Source organism: Micromys minutus (genome assembly GCF_963924665.1).
Source record: "Micromys minutus genome assembly, chromosome: X".
Lineage (NCBI taxonomy): Eukaryota > Metazoa > Chordata > Mammalia > Rodentia > Muridae > Micromys > Micromys minutus.
This window is the reverse complement of record NC_137970.1, coordinates 54326761-54338805: the sequence shown is the minus strand read 5'-3', so window position 1 is coordinate 54338805 and position 12045 is coordinate 54326761.

The following is a 12045-nucleotide window of genomic DNA, read 5'->3' as shown; positions in this document are numbered from 1 at the left end:
TTTGGAATTTCATTTCTAATTGTCTTCTAGGAGTGACCCTATGATATCTGACCTAAGAAGTAGAATTTTCTGTTCTTCTCCTATTCTTATTCACATTCCAATTTTCTTCATGATAGCACTGTGATTATTACCTGCACACCATACACCAAGAACCAGTCTAAAGTACAACTGAACTCTGAACTCTCTCTCCCCTCCATGTGTGTGTGTCTCCCTCCCTCTCTCTCTCCCTTTTACTCCCCCTTCTTCTTTATTTCCCTTTCCCTCTTTGCCTCCTTCTTTTCCCTCCCACTTTATTTTAAGTTCCTGGTATAGATTTTCCTAATACAAGGAAATACATCATTTTTCTAATTCCACTTTCTTGCAGGCAAGCAGATAATTGTTTATAATTAAAAAGCTTTTTCATCCAATTTCTACAGGGTTAGAGTAAATCACAATGCTGTCAAGCCAGGAAAGTACTTAATTAAGCACATGCCGTGACAATGAGTCAGTATACTTTATTGGAAATAAATATATAGACCAAAAGTTGAAGTAGGAGACCCAGATTTAAGTTTTAACTTTGCAAATAACACAAGTGGAAATCTCAAGTTACTTCATCATTTTGGACGTCAGATTTCTACATGTAGATGATAAATTCTAAGCTGTGATACTAGTTCATACTTTAGAAAAATAAAACTATATTCTAGATATTAACCCAAACAGGGTGTCTAGAGAAATTAATAAACATTTCCCTATAAAAAATTGAACTAGCCAGGCTATGTAGATGCCCATCTGTAATTCCAGGACTTGGAGTTGGGGAAGGAGAACCATGAGTTACAGGCCAGTATGTGACAATCAGATATATTTTGTCTCAAAAAAAAAAACCCAATAAAATACCACTTCCTGCACCCCTAAACAAGTGTTATTCCTTGCTAAAGGGAAGTCTGAATAGGAAAATTCTTTGAGGAGCAAAACAGAAGTGCAAAAATAGTGGTAAGACTATGTAAAACTAAAGTCTTTCTTTAGTAAAAATAAGTACAAGTATCAAAAAACCCAAGAAACCACATGATCTTACTCACATGTAGAAACTAAAAATAAGTTGGCTTCTGTTGTGGTTGGAATGTGAATTGCTCCATAGGCTCATATATTTGAATATTTGTTCCCCAGTTGATGAAATAGTTTAGGAAGGATTAGGAGGTGTGGTCTTGTTAGAGGAGGTGTGTCACTGAGGGTTGTCTTTGTGATTTTAAAATCCACAAGGCTTCTGGTGTGAGCAAATGCCATGGACTTCAGCATTATCTCTGGTGAAAGTACAGATCATAGGCATCAAAATGGCCCTCTGCCACAACACAGGCCAGGAACACCATCATATCTCTCAATGGCTGCACAGGCCAAGCACATCAACACAGACTCTGGAGCAACATGGACTACAGAAATCAGTGTGATCCCCGTGGAGCCCAGCCCAGGAGCATCAACATGGCTTCGGGTGGCAGTAAAGGTCACAGATATACACCTGTCCTTCAGTGGAAACATGGGCCTCATCCTCAACATGGCTCCTGGTCTCAATAGCACTATGGACCCCAGCATGGACCACAGACAATATGTCCTCAGTTTTCTACCCCCCCAACACGTTTGAAGAGGTAAAGATAGTAACTAACTTGTTTTGGTCATTACACATTGTATTTATATTGAGCCCCATAAATGCTTATAATGATTGGGTATGGATTTAAAATGTGAGAGGCTTCATCTAGCAGCAGATGGAAACAAATGCAGAGACCCACAGCCAAGCAACAGCTAGAGCTCATGTGGAAGAGTGGGAAATAGGATAAAGGATCAAGGACACAACAAGAAAACCTACAGAGTCAACTAACCTGGGCCCATGGGGCCTTAAAGAGACAGAACCACTGACCAAAGAGCATGCATGGGCTGGACCTCAGTCTCCTTACACTTTTGTAGCAATATATAACTTGGTTTTCATATTTATCTCCAAAATATTGGAGCAGGGATCTGTCTCTTACTATGTTGCCTGGCATTGGATCCCCGTCCCCTAACTGGACTGCCCGAGATTGGGCCTTAGTAGGAAAGAATGTGTTTAGTTTTGCTGCAACTTGATGTTGGGACAGAATGACACCCACAGGGACTTCCTCTTCTTTGAGGAGAAGGAGAAGATGTAATGGGAGGAATTTGCAAGAGTGAGACTGAGAAAAGGGAGGAGGGGGGCTGCAATAGGGATGCAAAGTGAATAAATAAATTAATCAATGAAAAATGTGAAATAGCTCAAAGACAAAAGAAGTGCCATAAAAGAATAAGGAATGTGGTAAAACAACTCACACAAAATAAATACAAATGGCCATAGAACATAAAAAGATGTTCAGTTTCACACAATGACTTGCAAATCAAAAGAAGAAGCTCACCTCACCAAGTCACAAAACAGAATCCTTTTAAATATATTAAATGTAGGCCATGGTAAGAGAAGTGAGCATATTCCTAGACTGGTAAGAGTATCCCAACCCCCACCCATCTTCTGTCTGTTTCAGTCTTTCAGTTTGGCTCATTTCCTTTCTCTTTGGAATCCCTTTGTTTGACACACAAGATCTAACAATTTGTATGAACAACTGCTTGAGAGGAACAGATGTGAGGGCTTAGATAAGTTCTTGAAATGGAAACAAAGCAAAAGTCATAATTTAAGGAGAGTTTCCTGTCATGTTACAGATAAAACTGAGATGGCAAAATATAATTAGTTTATACATTTTGTGGGCAAAACTTAGCCTAAACTCACAAAACAATGGCTTTGGCTTTAATACTTAAACAATTGTTCATAAATTTTCATATAGCAAAACCCTCACAACCAAAATACATTTCATCACTTAAAAAAACACTCCAACAAGGGCCTTAAACAGGAGAAATTAAGCCCTAAAAAGGACACTAGAAGATAATGCAGAAAGGACCAAGGGAATAATTAGATTCTCCTTTAATCTGAAGCAGAAACTTATCTACATTTAGAAGAATACTAAACAGTATATAATTCAACAAGTAAAATATTTAATGAATATATCTTAAAATCATTGTCTTATTTCCTTTTAGTCAATTATACCCTGAAAATAAAGAGTCCTAAGAATAATTTAGTTTTCTTTAAATAATGAAAACACATAATTCTAGACTGATATAATTTCGTTATAATATGTGAGAATTGAATATAACTATTCACTTGGGCAGTTGGATATTTCAATATAAAATATTATTTCTAAGCTTTTAAGTAACTGAGAAAAGGAAATGTATTTTTTTAACAAAGGAAGCAAGCATGAACCAGCTTTATAAAAACAAGCTAAAACAAACAAACAGAGATGGCTCACCCGGTAAAGTCATTTGCTGTGAAAGCCTGATGACCTGAGTTCAATCCCCAGAAGCAGCAGAGGAAGGAGACAGCATCTGACTCCAGAGTTGCCCTCTGATCTTCACATGCTCATTGTTGGATGTCTTACACACACACACACACACACACACACACACACACAAACACTGGCAGGGAGGAGACAGAGACAGAGAGAGACTCTCAGACACAATAATAAAACTGTTACATATTGTTACTTTATAATTTCATATAAAACCAACCAATCAAAAAAGAATGCTTTCTTGTAAAATAAATGGTGAATTAACATATCCCACTGCTTTTCAGGATGGCTTAATACTTTAAGAACACAAAAATGCTACTGTCACCCGCTCAAAATGTCTGGTTCATTCCTCTCTCTTTCTTTCTGCTCTCTCCCTCCCTCTCCCTTGCTGTGTATGTGTGTATGTGTGTGTGTGTGTGTGTGTGTGTGTGTATGTGTGTGTGTGTGTGTGTGTGTGTGTGTGTGTGTGTCCTCACACACATCTTTTAGGGGAGTATTGTTTTCCATTTACAGGTTAACAGTCCACCATTGGGAGAAGGAAGAGAAGAAACTCGGGTCCCCACTAGTGACTGAACAATGAGTTTCAGGGATCTACTCTCCCATCGCCTGCCATAAGTGCTGGTTACAAGTGAGTAATAATGTACCTGGATTTTACATGGGTACTGGGGAACTGAACTAAAGTCCCCGTGGTTTTAAAAGCAGCCATTTTACACTAAATGTTTGTTCTCCTCAAGTTTCCCTTAGAAAGTAATTTTATAGTGATTATTCACTAATGGTGATCAGTTTCTTTTGCTGCACTCTGCCTTTGATTGAAAACTCTGGAGTGCATATAGATATAGATATGTTTTCTGAGCAGTTCATAAATTAAATCATTGTATTCACCCTCCCTTTATTAACTCTTCTCATGTAAACCCCCCTTTCCTTTTCATTTGTTCTCAACATTGTGTCTTCTTTAACACTATCAGGGCAAATTTGTACTGCCTAAATATTCTTGGATTCATATGGCCTTCCACCAGAGCATGGTCAACTTATTAAATAATACACAGTATTATAAACAACATAGACTTCTAATTCCTCCCAAAATAAAAAAAATCGACTTGCATTCTGTATTAGTTTAGGTAAGGTTACCCAGGACTTAATATAAAATAATCTGTTAAGTCAGTAATTGCAAGGCCAGAAACTGGAACTGGAGACAAAAAAAAAAAAAAAAAAAAAAAAAAAAACCCTTCATATTAGAAAATCTATTACCATGAATGTCTTTTAAAAGAAGCATTTAACAACTTTAGCCTCTAGTTAAAATGGCATCAGGTTACTTGATTGAATATTTATTCTTAGAGAAGATATTGATTTCACACACACAATCTATTCTACAGGTTTCTACTGTTTTCTCAGAGGAAAGAGATTGTTTCTAATCAGGTCTTACTGGTGTCTGAGGCTCTGAGAAACAGATCCTTTAAAAAAAAAAAGCTCTATATTCAATATTCAAATAGGAAGCCAAGGGCATCTGTTGATTGCTGTGTGCTTTCTTTTATAAAAGTAGTCTGCATAGTTGAGGCCTCTGAGGAGCCAGAATAAACCTGAACCAGGAACACAGGATATCTGGCCTAACCAGGGATGCAGGAGACCTGCTTTAACCAAACACATAGAAGGCCCCCCTAAGCAAAGACTGCACTACCTGCTTACCCCGAGGCTAACTTTAACCCAGGTCAAAAAGCTCTACGTGATTCCAAGCAGGCCAGCTCCAGTCAAAGACACCCAGGCCAGTTAACACCAGAGAAAGCCAATAGCAAGAGTTAATTGCAAGAACTTAAAGGACAGAACCCAGTGCAATTTGGCACTATAAGAACCCAGTACTCCTACCACAGCAAGCCCCAAATACCCTAACATACATGAAAAGCAAGATTCTGACCAACAATCCCATCTCATGAAGAAGATAGAGATCTTTAAGGAGAACATAAATAACTCCCTTCAAGAACACAGGAAGTGATTGCTTCAGCAGCACATATACTAAAATTGGAATAAGACATAGAAGATTAGCATGGCCCCTGGACAATGATAACATGCAAATTCATGAAACATTCCATATTTTTAGAACACAAATGCCAGCCCAAGATATTATACTCAACAATCCTCTTAATCACCATAGGTGAAGAAACCAAGATACTCCATGATAAAACCAAATTTAAACAATATATTTCTACTAATTCAGCCCTACAAGAGATATGAGAAGGAAATCTCCAATACAAGGAGAATAACTACACCCAAGGAAACACAAAAAATTAAACAATTCATAACAAACTCAAAATAGAATCATGCACACATAATGTCACCTCCAGCAACAAAAATAACAGTAACGAACAAATCATTGGCTTTAATATAAAACAACATCGATTAACTCAATTCCTAATTAAAAGACACAGGCTAACAAACTATGCATAAACAGGACCCAGCATTTTACTGCACATGAGAAACATACCTCACTAACAAAGTTAGATGCTACCTCAGAGTAAAAGGCTAGAAGAAAGTTTTCCAAGATGGTTCCAAGAACAAAAAGCTTGAGTTGCTATTCTAATATCTGATAAAAGATTATCAAACCAAAAATTATCAAACAAGATGGGGAAGGGCACTTCATATTCAAAGGAAAAATTCACCAAGAAAACATTTCAATGTCTCAAATGCAAAGACACCCACATTAGTAAAAGAAACTTTACTAATGCTCAAAATACACATTGGACCCCACACAATAATGTTGGGAGACTTCAATACCCAACTCTCACCGAAGAACAGATCATGGAAACAGAAACCAAACAGAGACACAGCAAAAGTAACAGAAGCTATGAACCAAATTGAACTAACAGATGTCTAAGGAATATTATACTCCAAAACAAGAGACTATACCTTCCTTTCAGCACCCCATGGGACCTTCTCCATATAATCAAACACAAAACAAACTTCAACAGATACAAGAAGATTGAAATAATCCCATGCATTCTGTCAAATCACCATGGACTAAGGCTAGACTTTAATTAACCACAGAAACAACAGAATGTCCACATACCCATGGAAACTGAAGAACTCTCTACTTAATGATAACTTGGTTAGGGAAGAAAGGAAAATTTATAATTCAATGAAAATGAAGACACGTCATACCCAAATTTATGGGACATAATGAAAGCATTGTTAAGAGGAAAATTCATAGCACTGAGTGACTTCATAAGAAAATTGGAGAGGTCCCATACAAGCAACTTAACAGTACACCAGAAAGCTCTAGTAAAGAAAGAGGGCTACACACTAAGAGGAGTAGAGGCGGGAAATAATCAAACTCAAGGCTGAAATCAACCGATTAGAAACAAAGAGAACTATACTATAAAAACCAGGAGCTGGTTCTTTGAGAAAGTCAACAAGATAAATAAACACTTAGCCAAACCAATATGAAAATCTATATGAAATGGATGATTTTCTAGATTGATACCACATATGAAAGTTAAATCAAGACCCAGGTAAACTATCTAAACAGTTTCATAACCCCTGAGGAATTAGAAATAGGCATTTAAAACCTCCTAACAACAACAACAACACCAAAAAAAGCCCAGGGCCAGATGGCTTTAGTGCAGAGTTCTCCTAGACATTCAAAGAAGAGCTAATAACAGTACTCAAATTATTCAACAAAATACTAGCAGAAGAAACACTAATTTATTCTATGAAGCCACTATTATTCTGATATGTAAACCACACTAAGATCCAACAAAAAAACAAAGAACCTCCGACCAATTTTGATTATGAATATTAATGTAACAATATGCAACATAATTCTCCAAAACCAAATCCAGGAACACACTGTAGATAGTAGTTATAAACTCTACTGGCCTTGAGTCTGGGAGGTGGCCATGCTACCAGCCCCCTCCCAGCTTCCTTGAATCTGCTGATAAAAATCGCAGTCACGCAGTTGTCTAATTGCAACTTGCCTTCTGGCACAATTGCTGGGCACTGCTATCTCCTGCCTGGAAAAGCAGGCCCTTATAAAGTTCTTATCTTAGTCTCTCCCACCTGCCCTAAACTTCAGTGGCTAGTCCTATCTAGCTCTTGCCAAACGTCTCTGACCACCTGCCTGTAGTTATGGCCAGAGGCTCCAGCTCCTCATGAGACCTCACATGGTTGCCTTGCTCTCCTCTCTCCATGTTCATAGCAGCCTTATTTGTGATAGCTAGAAGCTGGAAAGAACCCAGCTGTCCCTCAACTGAAGAATGAATACAGAAAATGCAGTTCATTTACCCAGTGGAATCCTTTTCAGGTATTAAAAACGAGGACATCCTGAGTTTTGCAGGCAAATGGATGGAACTATAAAATATAATCCTGAGTGAGGTAACTCAGACACAAAATGACACGCATGGAATGTAGTCACTGATAAGTGGATATTAGCCATAATGTACATAATACCTAGGATAAAACTCATGGACACTAAGAAGTGTGACAATCAGAAAGGCCCAAGTGAGGAGGCTTTCATTCTACCTAGAAGGGGGAAGAAAATAATCATGGGAGGCAGGGAGAGGGAAGGACCTATGTGAGAGAGAGGAGTGGTGGGGGAGGGGAAACAGGATCAGCTGATGGGGAGGGAACAGGAGAGAAGACCAGATGACCAAGGGAATGAATGGAAATAAGCAGCCTCATGTCTTATAATCCATTACATTTCTCTCCTCTACCTCTGATAGATGGCCACAGAAAATGCATTTAAGTTGTCTGTGCTTGAGTTTGCTGATCTGTATTACAAGAGTATTAAACTAGAAAATCTCCAGTTAGTTTCTTCTGAGCTTTAATATCTGAAAGTTTAAATTTTCATTTGTTTAAATATTAAAATCAAAATTTACTGTTTTATTTTTTTCTACCACTAGAAGCACACCTTCAAAAGGCATCCTATCAGGAGCCAGTCAGAATTCAGTGTTTTATTAGTCTTCAACCTGGAGAAAGAAGTCTCAGATTCTCAGTTTTACAATGTTTCAAGATTTACTCTCAGGAAAGTGCTACCAATAAGCTAACTCATTTCAAAAATGAGTGCTCTGACGCATTGGAATCATTTTGGACTTAATGTTTATTTTACCATAAAAACACCAAATAATATATTAAAACATTATTTTGTTATAGTAAGATTTATGTTATTATATGTTAATAATATTAAGCACTTTTTGGATAATTTTTAAAATTTTTAACATATAGCCGGAATACTAATGATAACCATGTGTAACCAAACTCAGAGGTATTTTAATATGGAAAAGATATTTATTACCATTCCGTACCTTTGTGATTCCCTTGTATATAAAATGGTGCATCAAGAATATTTTTACTATTCACACACACACACACACACACACACATTAAACTGAATGTCTGAATGTGTGGGACATCTGAAGATTGTTTTTCCCTAACTCCCTATGATCCCTTCTCTTATAAGCACATAATGCCAATATTTTATTTTAGATTCTCTATGGCAAACATTTTTAATGTTGATATATTTAATCTGTAAATTTTACATCTTCCTTTCCCATTTCCCACTGGTTACTGAATGGATATGCTACAGTTACTCTAAATTGTGACAGTCATAGTAGGCATACTTAATAGCCAAGGGAAATTATCCTGTGGATAATTGCCAGGCAATCAGTATTCATAGCTTTTAATGAAAAAGAGAAACAAGCTAGTGTAATTTTAAAAATAAGTGATCCATTTTAAAAATCTCACATTGACCACTGCATAAAATAATATTCAGAATTTGTAATAATTTATTAATTTTGGAAAAGTAATTTGTAACTATGGTAAACTTTGCAGGAGAGACCTGCCATCTGATGTGATGAAAAATATTCAGGAAAGAAAAACAAGTTTGAGTCAATTTCCAGTCAAAGTTGGGCATGACTAGATACGGTGTTACATGCCTTTAATAGGAATACTTGGGGGCAGAGGCAGATGGATCTCTGTGAGGACCAAGCCAGCTTCATGTAAGCAGAGTTCCAGGTCAGCCAGGCTACATAGTGAGACCTTGCTTGTGGAACTTGGAGCTTTAATCTAAATTATATAGTATGTGCTTTGATGGGCTGAAATGGTTGACAAACCCTTTGCTAAAGAGGTCATACTAGGCTAGGATTGCACCATTTGGTGAATTTTGTATGTGACACTGTAAATAATGGAGCTTCAGACACAGGTAAACATGTCACAAAGGCCACGCGCTAAAGGAAGTCGACTGGCACAAAGGAAACCCTTCTTGTTTACTACTAGAAAGAATTATGGGGGTGGGGTGAAGAGGCAGACAGACATTTCACATGTAAGCAATCTGAAAAGAGAAAATCACAGTTTGAACAGGTTGGGCTCCAAAGAGGAAAGACCGACCAAAGCAGAAAATAGCTGACAAACCTGAGAGGTGCCAGAGAGCTCACGCGCTCCGAGAGCACATTTAACACGGCTTCCAACTTGAGATTCACCTCCCTCAGCTCATCTTCACCATTTGTTTCAATTTCCTGGGACTGGCCAGTCTGTTCCCCCAACAGGTCCAAGCTTTGCCTCTGCAGTGTTATAGTGTAACAATCTCCACTAGCATTCAGGGCCAGATACGAAAAGCCTTTCTTCAAACTCTTCAGTTTTAAAAGGAGCCTTCCTGCCCCCACGGCATTATTAAATATAAACTTCACAATTCATATAATATATGCAACTTTGATTTGTAAATACATATGCATCTGTTTTCTCAATTCCACAGAGCTACGAAAATCCTTAAGGGCAGAAACTGGGTACAGCTACTGTGTATGCCACAGGGGCTTGCATTTGTATAAGCAAGTCTGCAAAAACAAAAATCTAACCCACAAAATAATGGTAAATAAGAATTTGTTGAATGGATGCATTCCGTCGCTAATCCCTTTTCGTTCTCTTCATTTCTCTCCTATCCTTATGAGACAATTCTTATATTGAAACCAATTTTCTCTCAGAAAATCAAATTACTGAAAGATACCTAGGTTCTTCCAACAGTGCTTTCACTTAAAGGTAACTAAAAGGCCAGGTCAGATGACACGTAACTGCAGGCCAAGGAAGCAAATGTAAATGTGCCTTTCAGTAGTCTTCTTGCACAGAATGCAGTGTGAAGTTAAGGGAGTAGGTTCAGTAGGTCTTAGGGTTAGTAGTTTGTTTGACTCCCCTGGCTAAACACTTGGGAAGATGGGGCAAAACTCATAATGTTAGGTTCTGTCAAGGTGCGTTTTAGATTAAACAGAAGGTTTGGTGATATGTAAATCATATAGGCAGTCACATGAGGTTTGTTATTTGGTTTTTTGTGTGTTTGTTTGTGGCAGGATGTCTCTTTAACCTAGAATGACATGAATCTAAGCATCTCACTGCTACACAGCCAACACCAAGCCTGGCTAGTACTTTTTTGAAATGGATGGTCTGGTTTTCCTTTAAGCTACAGGAACTTTGAAAAAGAGTTGGGGGAGGGGACGAAGTGAAGCAGGGTTTCAGTAGAAAGCTCCAGCTTGCTTGATAAATGTAGACCAGGCTAGTCTTTATCTCACAGTGATCTGCCTGCTTCTGCCTCCCAAGTGCTGGAATTAAAGGCATATACCACTAGGCCGGGGCCTAAATTTTTAACTGACTGTTTACAAGGTTAATTTTCCTTTTTGACTAGACTTTCAGCTTAGGGAATGCAGCCTGTTGAAGCACTTTTAAATACAATTAGCTCTTTGAACAACCGAAGCAAAGCATATCTTAAAAAAAGGCTGCAGGGACCCAGCATGCTTAGTTCCAGTAAAAATTAGCAGCCCTCAGCGCTCTGTTTTAACCGGAATTATTTCTAAGCATCTTATTTTCCTTTCTCCAAACGTTTAGGTCTCAGACTCCGACACTAGCAGACAAATGGAAGATCCTCAGAACTTAAACACTGTCTGAGACTAGAATAGATTTAGGTGGCACTTCCGTGGGCCAAAAAATAAAATAATAATAATAATAATGATACACCTCAAGTGTGTCAGTAATGAATATAACAAATGGTTTTGTTTTGTCTTCTATGTAGTCTTAAATATCACCTTTAAATTGCGAATCCATTAAAGCCAATGCTCTTCCTCTGGGTAGACCTCTGCTATTACAGACTTCCCGCGTGGCCCCATTTAATTCTTGCTCGACTCCTTCCAGGCAGAGTACTAGCTCTTTTAGAAGGTAGGCGGCCTGCAGGCGAGTCCTGCTCTTCCAGGTCCTAGATTTATTGCTACTCTCCACCTGCGGGAGGCGCGCAATTCTGGCTCCCTTCTAAAGCCAGAACCACAGTTCAGCATTGGCGGGAAGTTCTCATGACCAGAAACGTTGCCACTCTTTTTCTGATCCCTAAACGAACGATCCTGTCACTCCGACCTCGCCCTTTTGCTAACTGGGAAAGACTGGAGCTTCTGGCTCAATCCAGTCTCAAAAGGGCCCGCCAGCCCGCGCGAAGAAGGAAGGGGGGGTGGAGATCGTGGGGGAAAAAACCAACTGTTTGAGCTTTCGTTTGTCGTTCTAACTTAAAAAGGGTGAAAAGGCAAGAAAACTGGATTTCCTGCTGGTCACGTTGGAGCACTAGGCGTCTGCTAAGTGCGTGGACTCCGGCACCCTAGAGGCAGTCAAAACCGGCAGCGTACGAGGGCTTCGGGCAAGTTCGCGAGCCACGCCTTCCGAACCG